The sequence below is a fragment of the Dromiciops gliroides genome, chromosome 4 (genome assembly GCF_019393635.1).
Source record: "Dromiciops gliroides isolate mDroGli1 chromosome 4, mDroGli1.pri, whole genome shotgun sequence".
NCBI lineage: Eukaryota > Metazoa > Chordata > Mammalia > Microbiotheria > Microbiotheriidae > Dromiciops > Dromiciops gliroides.
The window spans coordinates 154,932,835-154,950,938 of record NC_057864.1 but is presented as its reverse complement, the minus strand read 5'-3'; the positions used below and the strand labels follow the sequence as shown (position 1 = coordinate 154,950,938).

At 36.6% G+C, this 18,104-nt stretch overlaps 2 pseudogenes; both read right to left on the bottom strand.

Moving 5' to 3' along the window:
- Window positions 1-450: 450 nt before the first annotated feature.
- LOC122752673 lies at window positions 451-1,002 on the bottom strand (annotated as a pseudogene).
- Window positions 1,003-7,678: 6,676 nt separating this feature from the next.
- Window positions 7,679-17,898, bottom strand: LOC122754725 (annotated as a pseudogene).
- Window positions 17,899-18,104: the final 206 nt, after the last annotated feature.

The window sequence follows — 18,104 nt, the reverse complement described above, 5'->3', positions numbered from 1 at the left end:
GTGTACAATGTTTTCTTGGTTCTGTTCACTTCATAATACATCATTTCATACATGTCTTTTCAGGCCTTTCCAAAGTCATCCTGCTTGTCATTTCTTATAGCACAATAATATACCATCATAATCATATATCATAGTTTGTTTAGCCATTCCCCAATTGATGAGCATTCCTTTGATTTCCAATTTTTAGCCACCACAAAAAGAGCTGCTATAAATATTTTTCTATAACTAGGTCTTTTTCTCTTTTTGTGGATGTCTTTATGGTATTGCTGGATCAAATGCTTATTTCTCTTCAACCTGCAGATTTTTCTTTTTCTATTTTACACTTATTTTTCTTTTCTTACAATATTATTTCATTTCTTTTAAAATGATTTGATGCATAATGAATTTTATTTTGTTGTCTTGCTTAATTTTCTGTATCTTTAGTGTTTTTTTTTCCAGGATTAGTGATATTTATTCTACATGTGAGGATGGAGCTGGAGCTGAAGGTGAGCCTCCAGGTTGGGGAATGAGGGCAGCACCAGCCACCCGACCCTCATTGCACAAGAAGTTGAAGGTAGCATAGGCATTGGGCGTGTCCTGGACCTCAAAGGCAATTCCATGCTTTCTCATGGCCTTCAGAATTTCTGGCTGTAGCTTTTCCATGCGGTCTCCAGGGCCCATCACAATTTCAATTCAAGGCTCTAACATCCAGAAAAGGGAAAAGCTCTCCTCTGTGATATCTCGATGGCTCCCCACATTCCAATGAATGACAGAGTGGGGGACCAAGGCACAGGGCCCCACATCTCAGTTGCCATTGATAGTAAATCCCCAGGGGCTGTAGGTATCTATATACATAATGTGGGGTGACTCTTTCTCCAGCAAAGTAATGGTGGTTCTCTGGAATTGCTCATTATCCACAGGGGTCAAGTGGTGGCTCCTTCGTGCCAGACACCACGAAGTTGGTCTCAGCATGGGCACGGAGAGTGTCAGTCCCGTGAGCGAAGCGGTTGCAAAGGCAGCCATTAGTGTATCTATCATTAGTTTTTAAAATGAGGTTTTCCTTGTATGCACCAATTTTGGGGGTTTCATTGTCTTATCCACTGTTATCTTTATTTATACTTTTAAAATTTACATTCTCCTTTATTTATCTTCAAAGTTGACCTCTTTTCTCTTTTTTTTGTTCTTGTTTTTGTTTTGTTTTGGGAGGGGGGTGAAGCAGTTGGGGTTGAGTGACTTGCCTAGGGTCACACAGCTAGTAAGTGTCAAGCGTCCGATTTGAACTCAGGTCCTCCTGAATCCAGGGCTGGTGCTTTATCCACTGTGCCACCTAGCTGCCCCTCTCTTTTAATTTAATACTCTTTTCCTGTTATTAATTGTGTTTGCACTAAGTTGATCCCAGCCTTTTCCCACATATTCTCTCAAGGTGAAGATTTATTTGTGTATGCTCTCATTTGTATAGTTTATTCCAAATTACTTTGTTTGACTTGAATCATTACTCTTCATTTAGTATCTTTTATTTATTTCCCACCAAACACACTTTTGTTTTTTCTCTTTTCTAACTCTGATAACAGTGTGGTTTGCTATCTCATTCCAACCTCTTAACATGATTAACATTTATTGGTGTTACTGCTTTCCAAGAATGTTCATTTATTTTGTATGTCTCCTTGTTTCTACCCCTAATCTAGACTATTAGGAAAAATTTCCTCTAAATCATGGGCCATACACTTACCTGTTCTTTCTTTATTCTCTCTCTATTTCTCACATGTGATGGATATGGATGCACAAGGAACTCACTGAATAACTTGTTATTTTTAAATCTGTATACCGAAGAGGGAAGGAAAAAATAAGTAACAGAGAATGAAGAATGAGTCTACAAAAATTAAAAAATTAAAAATTAAAAATTAAAAATTAAAAATTAAAGTCAAGTATGATAAAGCTCAGAATGAGTTCAAGCTGACAAGGCGAGTTGAAGACAGCCAAAAGATTGTTTTTTAGCTTATTGCACTGAGTAGAATAAAAGGAAGAATGTGATGGCTGCTCGAGTAGATGGTAAAGAGTTACCTGATGACAGAGAAAATATATAGCCGCTCAATTTTTATTTTGCTTCTCTTACAAAGGGAATTTATAAAGTAAATGACAGAACAAAAATAGTTAAAAAGTAATTAACACTCAAGATAAGTAAGGTGATTTTAAGAGAATATCTATCTATCCTTCATGCATTCAAATCACCTCTCCAAAATAAACTACATCCTAAGGTACTGAAAGAACTGGCAGCTGTGATAACTATGGCATTGCCAGTGATATTTGAAAATGCATAGAAAATTGGAGAGGACTGGAGTAGAGCAAATGTTGTACATATTTTCAAAGAAGAAAAATAACTGATTCTACAAACAATAGACCAGTGAGCTGGCCTTGAATTCCCTGGAAAATTTTATAATAGAACTTTTTTTTTTTTTTTTTTTTTTTAGTGAGGCAATTGGGGTTAAGTGACTTGCCAAGGGTCACACAGCTAGTAAGTGTTAAGTGTCTGAGGCTGGATTTGAGCTCAGGTACTCCTGACTCCAGGGTCAGCACTCTACCATTGAGCCACCTAGCTGCCCCTAGAATAGAACATTTAACAGTGAATATCTAACAAAAGAATATTGATGAAAAAGAGTAGTTCTGGGCTCCTATTGGGTGAATGACTTCATTGAAAAACACCATGGCCAATGGGGAAAGGGGGAGGAGAAAGAAATTTCCTCTAATCCACCAATCCACAGGGGTCTTCTGCCAAAGTTGTCTTTTTTTTTTTTTTTTGGCCAGGATTTTCACTCCTCAAAACTCCTATTCCTCCATTGACTTACCAACCTCCACTGACTTGTGTTTCTTTCTTTTTTTTTAATTATGTGATTTTTAAAATTCATCTTAAACTTAAATAAAAAATAAAAGGAAAAAAGAACAATTCCATATACACAACAGAACATGAGGGAATTCAATATAAAACAATAAATGTCCCTTTCAAGAAAACCTATGCACTAAACTATATGTTGTTTTCAAAGCTACCCAGTTTTTCTTTGCTTCCTTCTAGGTTTTCTTTTGTTCTCTGCTATCCATTTTAAAATTATTTTTCTCTCTCCCACCCCCACACTAGAGAAGGCTACAGTTAAATATAGAAATGCATACACAGACATACATACATGCACACATGTATACACATGAACATATCTATATAAACATATACATGTGGATGTATACACATATACATGTATATAAGACTGTACTATGTGTATTTCTATTTGTCATTCCTTTCTCTGAATGTGGATAGCATCTTTCTTCATAGGTCCAAATCTTTCCATATTTTTTTCTAAATCAGCCAGCTCATCATTTCTTATATGACAGCAGCATTCCAACACAATCATATCCTATCAGAGATTGTCTATGAAAGTTTTCCCCCAAATCTTCTGCTTTCCTTCTATTCTTGGCTACATTGATTTTATTTATACTAGAGCATTTTTATTTAAAATAATTGAAATTATATATTTTACACTTCAACAATGCTCTCACATTATAACATAGTTTAAGATCTGGTACTTCTGAATCTCCTACCTTTAATTTTTTCCCTTTAGTTTCTTTGAAATTCTTGACCTTTTGTTCTTTCACATAAATTTTATTATTTTTCTAACTCAGTAAAATAATTTAAAATGTAATTTAATTGGGATGGCATTGAGTAAATAGATTAGGTAAAATTGTCATTTTTTTTTATTATTTTGGCTTTATCTACCTATGAATTGTGAGAAAATAATTATTGATAATGGATTTCTTGGGGCACACAGGGACTCAGTCTTAGCTTTCTCTTCACCCCAACTTGCCCTTTTGGGACCAGCCCAGGTCCCCACGTAGATCAATGGAAATGAAGATTAAAACCACACCTATCTGAAAGTGCCTTTGCCCTCAGGGAGTCTGTCTTTGCACTAGGTCCTGATGTCAGCATGACACAGCTCATTTTAATATAGACTACCCTCAGGTTACATCAACCAATGAAACTGAATTATTCTAGCCATTTAGTTTTGAAGAGTGTGTAGGAGCCACCTCTATCTAAGGAGGAAGGCATCTGGACTACTTCCCTGCTTGGCAAAATGTGCTGAGTATGTAACTTGTATGGAAGTTAGTCAGACACATAGTCAATACTTTAGTAATATGTGATCTTAATTAACAATAAATACTACCTAAATTAGTACAATAACCTTTAATTTATAAGTAGCAATATTTTAGAAAACCCCAGCCTAGGTCCCCAATAATTTAGAACAGAGACAATATTTCAAATTACACAGAATGATAAATATTGCTACAATTATTTAAATTTGACTTTGCATAAAAATGTATCATGCTTATGTTCATACTGTTACTTTTCTGTTTTGGCAGGTATATGCTCAGGTATTTTATACTGTCTAATTATCTTAACTGGTCTAAAACAACATTGAATAATATTGGATGGCACAGTATAGTTTCCCTATTTTTCTTATTTGATTATATCAATTTTAGCTTAAACTTTGTCTGAGTTCATGATTACTAATCCTGCTTTTTTTTTTTTACATAATAAATTCTACTCCAGGCCTTTATTTTATCTCTGCAAGTATCTCTCATTTTTTTTTGTATTTCCTGAAAGCAATATATTGTTAAATTCAGATTTTTAATATATTCTGCTATCCATTTCCCTTTTATGGGTAAATTCATCCCATTTACATTCTCAGCTATAATGACTAGTTTTGATTTCCCTTCTTCCTATTTTTCCTCACTATCTTTCTGGCCCTATTTACCCTTTCCCTCACTTATCTAATTTACATATCCCCATTACTTTCTCTTCATTTTCCTTAATATACCTAACCTAAGATTTCCTCCCTTATCCTTTCCCCCCACCCTCCATTTATTTCTCAATTTATATTCTCCCTTATCCTTTCCCCCCCAATCCTTAATCTTTATACCCTTCTAAAAGTCGCTCCCTTATTCTATCCCCTACCCTCATATTTCTCTTTTAAATTTAGAAGACTTTTATACCCCACCACCCTTCTAAATGTATATATTGTTCCCTCTTTAACCCATTTCAGATGAGAATAAGGTTCCAGAACTAGCAGCCCTTCCCCACCATCTTACTTCTTTTGTATGAATTCTTCCTTTCATGCCTAATTTGTAGAGTTAATTACTCCTTTTTATCTCTCCTACATGGCCCAAGCCTTTCTTTCTTTCTTTCTTTCTTTCTTTCTTTCTTTCTTTCTTTCTTTCTTTCTTTCTTTCTTTCTTTCTTTCTTTCTTTCTTTCTTTCTTTCTTTCTTTCTTTCTTTTGCAAGGCAATTGGGGGTAAGTGACTTGCCCAGGGTCACACAACTAGTATGTGTCAAGTGTCTGAAGTCAGATTTGAACTCAGGTTCTCCTGACTCCAGGGCTGGTACTCTATCCACTGCACCACCCAGCTGCCCCACCAAGCCTTTTTTTCAAACTACCCAAATAATGATGACAGGCATAAGAGTACTGAGAACTTTTTCACATATAAGAAGTAAACAGTTTGATCCTACTGAGTCCCTTATAATTAGTGTTTGATATTTACTTTAAATTCTCCTGGATGTTATATGTCCAATTTTCCATTAAGTTCTGCCCTTTTTGTTACAAATTCCTAAAAATTTTTAATTTATTAAATGTCTTTTTTTCCATTCAAGATAATACTTAACTTTTCTGGGTAAGTTACCCTTGGTTTTAACTCTAGTTCTTTTGCTCTACAAAATAGTGTTCTAAAACCTATGATCCTTCAATATGGAACTGTTGGTCTTGTGTAAACCTGATTGTAGATGTGTGGTATTTAAATTGTCTTTTCTTGTTGTTTGTAATACTTCCTCCTTAACCTGGGAGTTGTGAAACTTGGCTATGATATTCCTACAATTTTTCCTCCTGGGATCTCTTTCAGGTGGTGATCAGTGGATTTTTCCTATTTCTACTTTACTTTCTTGTTCTAGAACTTCAGGGCAATTTTCCTTAATTATTTTTTGTAATATTGTGTCAAGATTCTTTTTCATCTTAGCTTTCACGTAGTACTATAGTTCTTATATTGTCTCTCCTATATCTACTCTCCAAATCTCCACTTGTTTTTCTGATGAGATATTTCATATTCTTGTCAATTTTTTTCTTTTGGTATTGTTTTATTATTTCCTAGTGTTTATAACATCATTAGCTTCCTTTTGCCCAATTCTAGTTTTCAAGGAAATATTTTCTTCTGTAAGCTTTTGATTCTCTATTTCCAATTAGCTTTCTTTTCATAATTTTCTTGATTTTCTCAGATTGCTCTTATTTTTTCCCACTTTTTCCTCAATCTCTCTCATTTGATTTTTTTTGGGGGGGGGGTTGGGCAGTGAGGATTAAGCGACTTGCCCAAGGTCACACAGCTAGTCAAGTGTCTGAGGCTGGATTTGAACTCAGGTACTCCTGAATCCAGGGCCAGTGCTCTATCCACTGTGCCACCTAGCTGCCCTTCATTTGATTTTTAAAGTCCTTTTAAAGTTCTTCAAAGAACTTTTTTTGAGTTTTTGACCATTTGGCATTTCTCATTGAAAAAGGAGTGACTTTTTTAAAGCACTAACTTGCTTTTCAAAAGACAAAAATAATATGGTTGATCTTCTGAAACCTGATAGAAAGATTCCTTTCAGTTCCACTAAGTAGAACTTCCAACTTCATAGTTCTAACAAAAGGAAAACACTTTGTACTTAGACATTATTTTCTTGTTATCTCTGTTATCTTCCCCTTAGTTTCTGTGATCAAATCAACTGGGCTAAGCAAGAAATCTATTAACTAGGGGTCTTTTAATCTCGCTCTTTATCCAACAGCTAATATGTATTGTCTTTATTTTTTGTAGAATGGAATAAATGCTATGCTATACTGGTTATATACATTGTTACCTTTAAAGCTAGTAAGGGAGCTGGGAATTCTTTTACCCACATCATGGGGACCTAGATACAAGTTATATTTAAGTTATATTCTGAAATTTCACAGAGGGACACTGGGTGGAAGCACCACAAGCAAAAGAATGTCTTATAAAGATACTCTTCAAGATTTGACCCCGTTCACATCAATTGTATTCTTGGGCTTCTGAACTACAGAATACAAAAGAAATAACTCACACTCATTTTAGTCAGCACCCTCACAATGATCACTGACCATCTCCCAAGCCCCCAGTGAAGGTGATAGGATCATCAATGTAGAGCTGGAAGGGACCTTTAAGACCATTGTATCCAACCTTCTCATTTTACAGGGCAAGAAAATTAAAGAGATTAAGTAACATCTCTAGGGTCAAATAGCTAGCAAGCGTATGAAACAAAATTCAAACTCAAATGAGGATTAAATCATTTCCTCAAGAATGACTGAACGAAAGCATAGGGGAAGATTCTGAGAGTTGTGTGCTTTCCCATCTCAGTCGTAGTACAGAGGAGCAGAATTTGGCTTTGATCTCCTTAAAGTAGCCCAGCCAAGATCCAGATGCTACAGAATATTTTCGCAGGCCATACTCAACTCAGCCTGGAAAATGTGATGAGCAGAAACCATCCCTCATTCCAAATTTTGATTTGACCCAAGATACCTGGTTAACTATTGGGGAAATAAACACAGCAATAGAAATAGCCAACACCAAGACCATGCATCAACTTTTAATATCAAAGGCTATAATAACAGTATAATTCATCTAATTTGTGTGGTTCATATTCTCTGAGGAAAGCGGGAATTGAACCCAAAGACAGGGAACAATAAGCATTTGAACATTCTTCTGATATTTCAGCCTCAGCCAGTTTAAAACATTGCTGCAATGACAACAGGTCTTTATCTGATCTGGTTGAAGCACATAATTCCACATACACATATTACCAACCTCTCCATCAATCGATTTATATCAAACCCATAGTCATAGGAATCCTGGTCCTGCCCCAGAATGATCTTGGCATTTGCACACAAGGTGCATCCTAATTTCCTAACCTTCCTCACCAGGGGTTTCCCATTTATCCATATCTCAGCAACCCCTGAGTCTGATTCCCAAATGTCACAGACATCCACTGGAGTAAGAGGAGTCTTGATCACCTGGAAAGTAACCTCTTCCCCCCCCCCCAACTGTCAAACTGTACTATCCAACTCTATTCCTGAAGAGGAGAATCTTGTTGGCTGAAGCTTGAGTGGCATAGGAGAACACAGAGTAGCCACGGGGCAGTTCTGTGTAGGTCCACAGGCACACAGTGAAGTTCTGCAGCTGTTTGCCCACCAGTGGGATTAGAGTCACATAGGAATCAGCTGATAGTTTTCGGAACAGGAACACCTTCCCCCGAGGCCTGTGGATAAAGAATCATTTGAAGAGTTATCCTATGTTTTCTTCCATGATTCTCTTCACATGGAAAGAAGTGTTGGATTCACAACAATAGAACATAAACTCCTTGAGGGCAGGACTGTTGTTTTTTTAATCTTTGTATCTGTATTATCTAGGACATGTACTTATGAATAGTGCTCAACAAAATGTTTAATCAATTCAGCTCAATGGAAATTAGGCTTGGATACACACACACATATTTCAGATGAGGAAACTTAGTCACAGAAAGGATAAGTGACTTGTCTGGGTTTCATAACTAGATACTATCTGAAGTAGGGTTTGAACTCAAGTGAGGACAGATTGGTCTCCTCAAGAGTGACTGAACCCAGGGCAGCAGGTGGCGCAGTAGATAGAACAACAGCCCTGGATCCAGGAGGACCTGAGTTCAAATCTGACCTCAGACACTTAACATTTACTAGCTGTATGACCCTGGGCAAGTCACTTACCCCCAATTGCCTCAGCAAAAAAAAGAAAAAGAAAAAAAAAAGTGACTGAAACCAAGAAACCAAGCATTAGGGTCAGGCTTCTAAGACTAGTCTGCATTTTTACCTCAGTGGCAATAAATGGGATGAGAACTTTGGCTTTGACTACATTTACATACATATGAGAATATGTGCACGTACATATTACTACAAATATGCATATTCATTGACATATTCATATACATATATATGTAAAATGTTGGGTGAATGGCTTTTAGGCAAAGAAGAAATAATACTCTCACTCACTATCCAAGTACTGAAGGAAAGGTCCCAGGTTACTGTGAATGTGATATTGGGGTCTACTTTGCCCATGAATCCATCCTTTACTAATTTCAAAACTTATGGCCTACTGCCTTCCCTGCCCCTCAATATAATTCCAACCAAGATGGGGAAAAAAAGAACACATTAGGTTTCCCAAATCACAATAATAGGAGCAAAAGGTTGGCAGTATCAGGACTGTGCTATAACAAAGAGAGGTAGGATGACGTGGTAGCCCAGAAAGGTCCTACTGTTTGGCTCTGATTGAGGAACCAGATAAAGCCTACTACTTCCTCATTAGTCAAGATTGCTCACAGGAGGATCTCCTTAGATCCAGGAATAAAAGCTAAGTGGGACTGAAAAGGCAATGCTGATGATCTGCATAGCCAGAAAGAGATAAATTGGAGGCAGGCACATTTGGAATTGGGTCAGTCAGTCAACAAGCATTCATTGAGTGCCTACTATGTTCTAGACACTCTGCTAAGTGCCAGTTTTATAAAGAAAAGCAAAACAAACCAATTTCTGCTTTCAAGAGGTCTAATGAGGGAGACAACATGCAAACAATTATGCACAAATGAGATATATACAGGATAAAATGGAGATAATCAACAGATGGTATTGGGTAACAGAGATAAATTGGATGATTGTATAGAGTTATTATCCAGAAATGAGTGCTCTCTCAGTAAAGCTACTCTCCAAATCTAGTCTAAGTCCCTGTTTGACCTGTCCTTCTAACATATTACATTAACACTTATATTAAATTCACTTTAGTTATAACACCTAACCAGAGAATCAAGTTTCTGTGAATAAAAGACTTCATTTATCTATCTATCTATCTATCTATCTATCTATCTATCTATCTATCTATCTATCTATCTATCTATCTATCTATCTGTTTATTTGTGGGGCAATGAGGATTAAGTGACTTGACCAGGGTCACCCAGCTAGTAAGTGTCAAGTGTTTGAGGCAGAATTTGAACTCAGGTCCTCTTGAGTGACCTAGCTCTCCCAGAATAATCTACTTCTTATGCAAAGGAGAGAAGGAGAAGGAGAAGATTATGCTCTAGAGTTTGTAGCCAGTCTAATAAAGTCCCCAAGATCCTCAGCAATTGGCAGCAGAAGAGACACTGAAGGCAGGTGATCACAGAGGAAAGGATAGAAGAGGGGCATTAAATTCTTCCATGGGAAGATGTGATTGTAACATGCATGCTAAAAAGACAGTCAGGGACCAATCACTTTTACCCTCTGGAGAACTATAGAATCCTATAGTACTATAGTGTACCTTCATAGAGCAGGTAGGAAGTGAATTAGATAAGGCCTTCCTACAGTTAGAATTAGGCCAGCTGGTTGGCACAGTGGATACAATTCTGGGTCTGGAGTAAGGAAGACTCATCTTCCTGAGTTAAAATCTGGTATCAGACACTTAATAACTCTGTGACCCCCTATAAGTCACTTAACTCTGCCTCAGGTTCCTGATCTATAAAATGGGCTGGAGAAAGAAATGGAAAACCATTCCAGTATCTTTCCCAAGAAAACCCCAAATTGGTCACAAAGTGCCAGATTCGACTGAAAACAAGTGAACAAAAAACTCACCTTGAATAATTTTTTGATATCTCCTTCTGGTAAAGGCTCTAAATCCCTTCTCTTTCCCTTAAGATTGGCAACATCAAGCTTTCCAGCTTTCGAACCAGCCACAGAAACTTCTGAGGTTCCTAAGGACAGTAACCTTTATAAAACCAGAGGTTGTAGACAGGTCAATTGAAACATCTCTGGGCTTTGATTTCCTTATCTGCAAATTAAATTTATTGAACTGCTGCCATTGTTTCATTTGATTCACAGATAACCCCACAGGTGTGGCAGGACTAGAACTTAAGTCTTTCCTGACTAAAAAGTTTTTGTTGTTCCTGTTGTTTGTTTGTTTGTTTTTCTCTTTCCAATGAACTATGCTACTGCTCTTAATTATCTTCCAGCTCTAAAATTGGTAGTACTGGAGAGATAAAATTACCAGACATGACACCAGTAGAGAACAGTTTAAGTGCTGAACTTTGTGATTGTAGGGACCTTACAAATACAGGACAGGAAAGAATTGTGCAGAAGGAAATAAAGAACCATTGTATGTTCTTAATCAGGAGAAGTTATATGGCAAAAATGTTCTAAGAATTTTTGTTTGGCAGCTGATATGTAATAGATAGGAATAGGGAAATGATAGAGGCAGTAAAATCACTTAACCAGCTCTTCTAATAATCAGTTTGTGAAGGTCTGGATTTAGGCAGTATCACTGAGAATAGAGAGGATTAGACAAATCTGAGAGATATTTCTAAGGAAGAAATAATTGCTTTATGGAAGATCAAATATAAGGGGGTGAGTGCGATAAGTGATTGATTAGACCTTTATTTTATTCCAATCACTACTAATCACTCTGATATGATTCCAGAGGGGCAGTGATTATAAGTTCTGTATATTAGGCCCTTGAGTTGTGAATTTCAAATTGTAAATTCACTTGCTTAATCATAGGAAGCCAACTAGAGGACCACACCCTTATTTTTCCTTGTTATAGTGATCAAGCCCAAAATGACAGAGGTGGCACAGTGACATGGAAAGTCCCCTGGCTAATTTTGTGGCCTACATACCTACCTCATCACTCCTCTGTTGCCCACCTTGGGGAGATGACCATGAGCATTTGACCAATAAGAGTCCCTGTTTGCCAACCTGTGGCCTCCTTTTCTACCAGCCCATCAGCCCATTTAGATGTTTTGACATCTATTTATCAGCCCAGCCCATGGGTCTGCTCATCAGCTCAGTGGGACCTCCTGAAAGTTCAATACAGGTCTGTCAAGTTCTGCTCATCAATTCATTTGTCAAACAGTGGGAACCTGTATTTTGTATAGAACCTCCTGGAGGGTCAAGGGAAAGGTCTACCAATCAATGAGATTCCATATTTTTAGTTTACTTCATCTGTATTATAAGAATATCAAGTATTGCAAAACTAAGGCCCTAGAGGAAGGGGGCATATCAGATTGTGAGGAAGATCTGAAAGCCAGTTCTTTAGAGGAAGCCATGGTCCCTTTAAGAAAGCACTATTTTGATCAGATATTTGCCGCAATTTCTTTTATTGTAAGTTGAACAATTTTGAATTCCATGTTATGTTGACCCAGATAGAACAATGATGTGTGTCCTCCCTCTTCCCACCCCACCTCTTTATGCTGGCCCCTGAAAGATGCTTTTTTGCCAATGAATGCCAAGTGTTTGAGGTTGGACTCTGCTCTCTGTCCACACCCAAATTCTCTGAGCCTGAGGTAAGTCTTTTCAAGATGGGTGAGCCTGCCTTAGTTTACCCCTTATAATTCTTTCCCTTAAAAAAGATACCCAGGGTAGCTAGGTGGTGCAGTGGATAGAGCACCAGCCCTGGAGTCAGGAGGACCTGAATTCAAATCTGACCTCAGAAACTTAACACTTACTAGCTGTGTGACCCTAGGCAAGTCACTTAACCCCAATCACCTCACAAAAAACCAAAACAAAACAAAAAGATACCCAATTGGGCTAAGAGTTAAGTCCCAGTAATAATTATAGGGATGTATAGCTATGAGGGATTCATAAGCTTTAGATAATTTAATAAATTATTTATAAAAATTATGTGGCCATGATTTTAACTCTCAAAGCCTAAAATAATGTGTTTTCCCCTTTGTTTTTCTTATATTTTGTTAAATAGGCAAGACTAGAGATTCAACCATCAGGGAAAGATCTAATTCCTTGTTTTTGGCCAGTTAGCTAGCAGCTAGAAGAACTTCCTTTTGTCAAAGTGCTGATTTTTTCCCCCATTTAAATTCTTTTAACAAGGAGTAATTAAATCATTTTGTCATTAGCGGAGCAATCTCTCAAACTGGTTGAGGGGGAATTCTAGCAGTGGCTCACAGTAGAGTGAGGAACCCATCTTGAGGACTCCACCACCATCCTTGGATGGATGGGGCTTGAGGGAGTGATTCCTCACACAAGTACTCTGATATCACTTTGAAGGAGCAATAATTCAAGTCAGATCCAATAGCCTTAAGGGAGAGATTCCCCACCTCAGTGGTAAGCTCTCAAGCCATGTGACCACCCTGGAAATGATCCCACTCTCTTCTGACCTGAGAAGAAGGTTCATTTTAGCTTTACAAATATGAGGAAAGGAGAAGGCTTCCTTTCAGTTAGTAAATAAGGCTTCTGAGGAAAGAAAGCCATCATTTGGTCTTTGGCCTTGTAACCTTGCTTTAGTTTATAGGAAAAGCTGGTATAAATTTTACTTAATATTCACCCATAAAGGATCTTAGGGTCTTGGTTGGCTGGTTTTAGGACCCTAGAGATTAATCCCTGAAATTAAAATTGGAAAAATTGGAGAAGTTGACAAAACAGATCCCTGAATATATATATATATATATATATATATATATATATATATATATATATATATATATATATATATATATATATTTGCAGGCAATGGGGGTTAAGTGACTTGTCCAGGGTCACACAGCTAGTAAGTGTCAAGTGTCTAACACCGGATTTGAACTCAGGTACTCCTGAATCCAGGGCCAGTGCTTTAACCACTGTGCCATCTAGCTGCCCTCATCCCTGAATATTTTAATGTCAGTGTAGGAAGGAACTCCCAAAAGAATGATCTCACAAGTTTTATAAATGGTTTTATAGATGTCTTGAGTGGGGAACTTCTCAGGAGGTATCAAAGAAGCTGTATCTTGGAAATTTAGTCCAGTTCTCTTAGGAAGTTCCTCAGAAAATTCCCACTCAGGTGTGGGGAAACCCACATGTGAGATGTTTTGTTCTAACACATAGCCAGCAGAAAGAAACAGGCTGTAAAAGTAAATGTTCAAAAAAAAAATCTCAAAAAGAAGACAAATCAGGGGCAGCTAGGTGGCACAGTGCATAAAGGACTGGCCCTGGATTCAGGAGGGTTCAAATTCAGCCTCAGACACTTGACACTTACTAGCTGTGTGACCCTGGGAAGTCACTTAACCCTAATTGCCCCTCCCCCAAAAGACAAATCTCTCTCTGTCCGTCTCTCTCTCTGTCATTCTGTCTGTCTGTCTGTCTGTCTGTCTCTCTGTTTCATTCTCTCTGTCTCTCTCTTTCTCTCTTTGCCCTGTCCCTAACACTGGCCATGTTGGAGATTGCTGAGATGAAAGAGACACAAAAATTAATTTGAAACTAAGTTATGAAAACTGTTTGGAAATCAAATTTTTAAAGAAGGAATAATTAAATTCTTTCACTTCTGAAGTATTTTCATAAGCCTTTGTGGTGCTAGCAATGTAAATCTGGTGAAACAAAAAATTCAGAGACCAGTTACTCCATAAAAGGAGAATTTAAAAATGACTTCCTATGTCATTGGAACCTTACAAGAACAATGACAAGCTTTCCTCTGCTTTGGAGGAAATGAAGCAGATGCAAATCACAAAAGGAGACTCTGTCATTGGGTTTATTACTAGACTTACCTTTGATATAGGTGACTATTTTGACTTATGATAGTGGGTTAACTATTAGGAAAGAGGAGAATCTCATAGTTGTATAATTATAATGATGGCAATTCAATTTCTCATTTTTAAGAAAAACTTTTAAATTAACCATGAAAAAATACTCAAATATACAAAACAAAAAATAAATATCATCTGAAATCCTGATTTCATTTTTTTTGAGAAAGCAGAATTTTTAAATTATGAACTAGAAAATCATCAATGTAAACTATCAATAATATTTTATGAAGGAAAATAACAAGGATTAACAGTCAACTAAAAACAAATATTTAATTAGTATTTTTGTCATAAGTTGAAAACAGTGTATATCCTTGATTTAAAGTGATAATTTTAATTTTAAGAACTATTTTATTAATCATGAAACCTCTTCATGAGAGATTCAGTGAAATAGAGATTCAGAGAAGTATTATGAAAATAGTACAGGAGGAATGAGAGTAAAGTCATATGAGTTTAAATAATTCCATTGTTAGGAAAAGCATATGATTATGGAATGCTTAGCATGGGGTTTGGCTTGTGTAGGAATTCAATTCAACATAGACACTTTTCCTAATTAGCATGAAGTGTTACCAAATTTACTGATATATTTCAGGAATTTGAATTCTAACTGAATAGTCATAGACTAAATATTTTAAAGCACTTCTGAAAACAGGCTTTTGAAATTCCTTATAACCATTTTTTAAGACGAAGGGAAGCCCTTGCATGTGAAAAAAACTATGTAAACTACTATTGTGTGAACCAGGGGATTCCCAATTGATAAATGGTCAAAGAATATGAACAAGAAATTTTCCAATGAAGAAATATAAACAATTTATAGTAATATAGAACCCACTCTAAATCATCATTGATTAGATAAATGCAAATTAAAATAACACTGAGATATCATTTTATATCTAGTAGATTGACTAAAATGATTGGGGGGGGGAACAAATGTTGGAGAGGATGTGGAAAAATTGGGACCTTAATTTATTGTTGGTGGAGTTGTGAACTGATCCAACCACTTTGGAGAGCAATCTGGTATTATGCCCAAAGAGTTATTAACTACCTATACTCTGACCCAGTAATACCTACTACTAGTTCTATTTCAAAAGATGATTAGGGAAAAAAGAAAAGAACCTATATGTTCTAAAATGTTTATAGCAACCCTCTTTGGGGTGGCAATGAAGAGGAAAAGGCAGGATGCTCATAAATTGGGAAATGACTGTTGTCATATAGTATTGTGATGGAATACTGCTGTACTATAAGAAATGATCAGCTCAATGATCTTAGAGAAATATGTAAAGATTTGCATGAAATAATGGAAAGTTAAATGAGCAGAACCAAAAGAAGATTATATACAGTAACATTGTTTCAAGAATGACTTTGAGTGAATACATTATTTCAACTATTATAAATACCCAAATTAACTGTAACACACATATGAAAAAGATGCTATCCATATCTAGAGAAAAAAATTGATAAATAGAAGTATGTATAGAATAAATTGTATATATATATACATAATTTATATATATGTGCGCATATTATACATATATATGTATACATTTATTATATGTGGATATACACACATACCTATTTGTGGCTAATGGTGGCCATCTCCCACCTCTAGGGTGGGAGAAAGGAAAAAAAAATTACATGATAACTTAACTGTATATTTAAAAGGAATAGCAAGTTATGTGTAGTAGATTTGAAATTTCATATACAATCATCTTTTTTTTATTATACTATGTTATGGAAATGCTTGTTTTATACCATAAATAAAAATAAAATAACTAATATTTTTTAAACAGAAAGGCAAAAATATATACCAGGAGTTATAAGATAAATTATTTTTCTATGAATTAATGAACTGGAAATGAATGAACTAAATCAATATCACTTTGTATATTTTGTTTAAATAAATTAGAAAATAATGATAACTCACCATTGGGAGAAAAGAATGGCAGTGTCCCCTCCCAATTTCTTGGGCTGTGAGATATAGGGTTTCTATAGCCCTACTGACAGGGTATTATGAAACTTTACAACAGTGCTGTTTGAGGAACTAGGACCCCTCCTAGCCCCAGTGGAGAAATGTACAAGAAAAGATGATTTGGATGATCATGAAATTGCCTATCGAATCCAACTATTTACTATATTTGTGAACTTGGTTACTATATATGGGTACAATTCCTGACACTTGTTGAGACATAGGCATCCTGTACCCTACAATGACACCGAGTGGAAATAGCGGTACAAGTCTAAACAGATCTCTTAAGCCTGGTTGACTGAGGATAGTAAGCCATTCCTCCCCAGAGCTTCTATCACCAGGTATAGTTTTTAGTTCATAAGGGGGTGGGGGTCATTGTGGCACACAAGGAAAAACTGATTCAATTAGGCAAGGATAGGTTGCTCCAGGGATCACCCCCAACAACTTGTATAACGACCACTTGTACAATTTGTGTAGTTTTTAATCAACCTGCATTTCAAGTCATATCTGATAGTGGTCATCTTTTAGTTTACGCCCTTTCTTTTTTTTTTTTTAAGTGAGGCACTGGGGGTTAAGTGACTTGCCCAAGGTCACACAGCTAGTAAGTGTCAAGTGTCTGAGGCCGGATTTGAACTCAGGTCCTCCTGAATCCAGGGCCGGTGCTTTATCCACTGTGCCACCTAGCTGCCCCAGTTTATGCCCTTTCTTAAGCACTTACAGAGAAAAAAAAATATATTATGTCCAAGGAAGTCTGACCACAGTTGAACTATTATTTAGTTCTAAAGCTAAAGCTTGTTCAGATAGTATAGCTTTCACCAAGGAAACTTGTGCCCAGGTATAACCCACTTGCCTATGTGGACTCTCATCTCATTGTATTCTAGAAATGGCCTTAATTTTCTCCCTTTGGCTTTTTGTTAAGACTAAAAGGGGAATGGTGGTTATGAATAGATGAAGTTTTAGATAAAATTTTGAGGTTAATATAGAACAATAATCTAGCCTAAGCTATAATTAGTGAAAATTTTGCTATTTGGGGAAGAATCTCTTGGGACTTTAATTTGCTGCTATTCTAAGTCTTAAATCCAGGTATGAGTGTTTGACCTCTCAAAAGGCCGCTAGTTCATTATTCAAGGTACCAGTATGAGGATTGCCACAGGTAGATGACTGTCCTGGGGAAGTTGAGAGAATGATCTTGCAAGGATGAAGGCAAGATTCTCTTGACCTATCCCTATTATGATTAATAACACATTTTTCCACCTTGTGAGAAATGAGAGGGCCATACCTCTCAATTGGACTGTTACTCCACTCCAACTCTAGATCTTTGACCATATGATCTTATTGTAGCATTTCTTCCTAGTTATCTCCCTAACTCAACATTCATAGGTTTTCAAGTTGCATCTCCAGTGGGATAACTACTACTTCCAGTTCTAGGACTACCCTGTGGATTCCTATTCCTAACATTATAGCTCACAAACCCCAACCAGTATGCTTCTCATTATGTCAGTAAGTAGATACAAGTAGCTCACAGCAAAGAC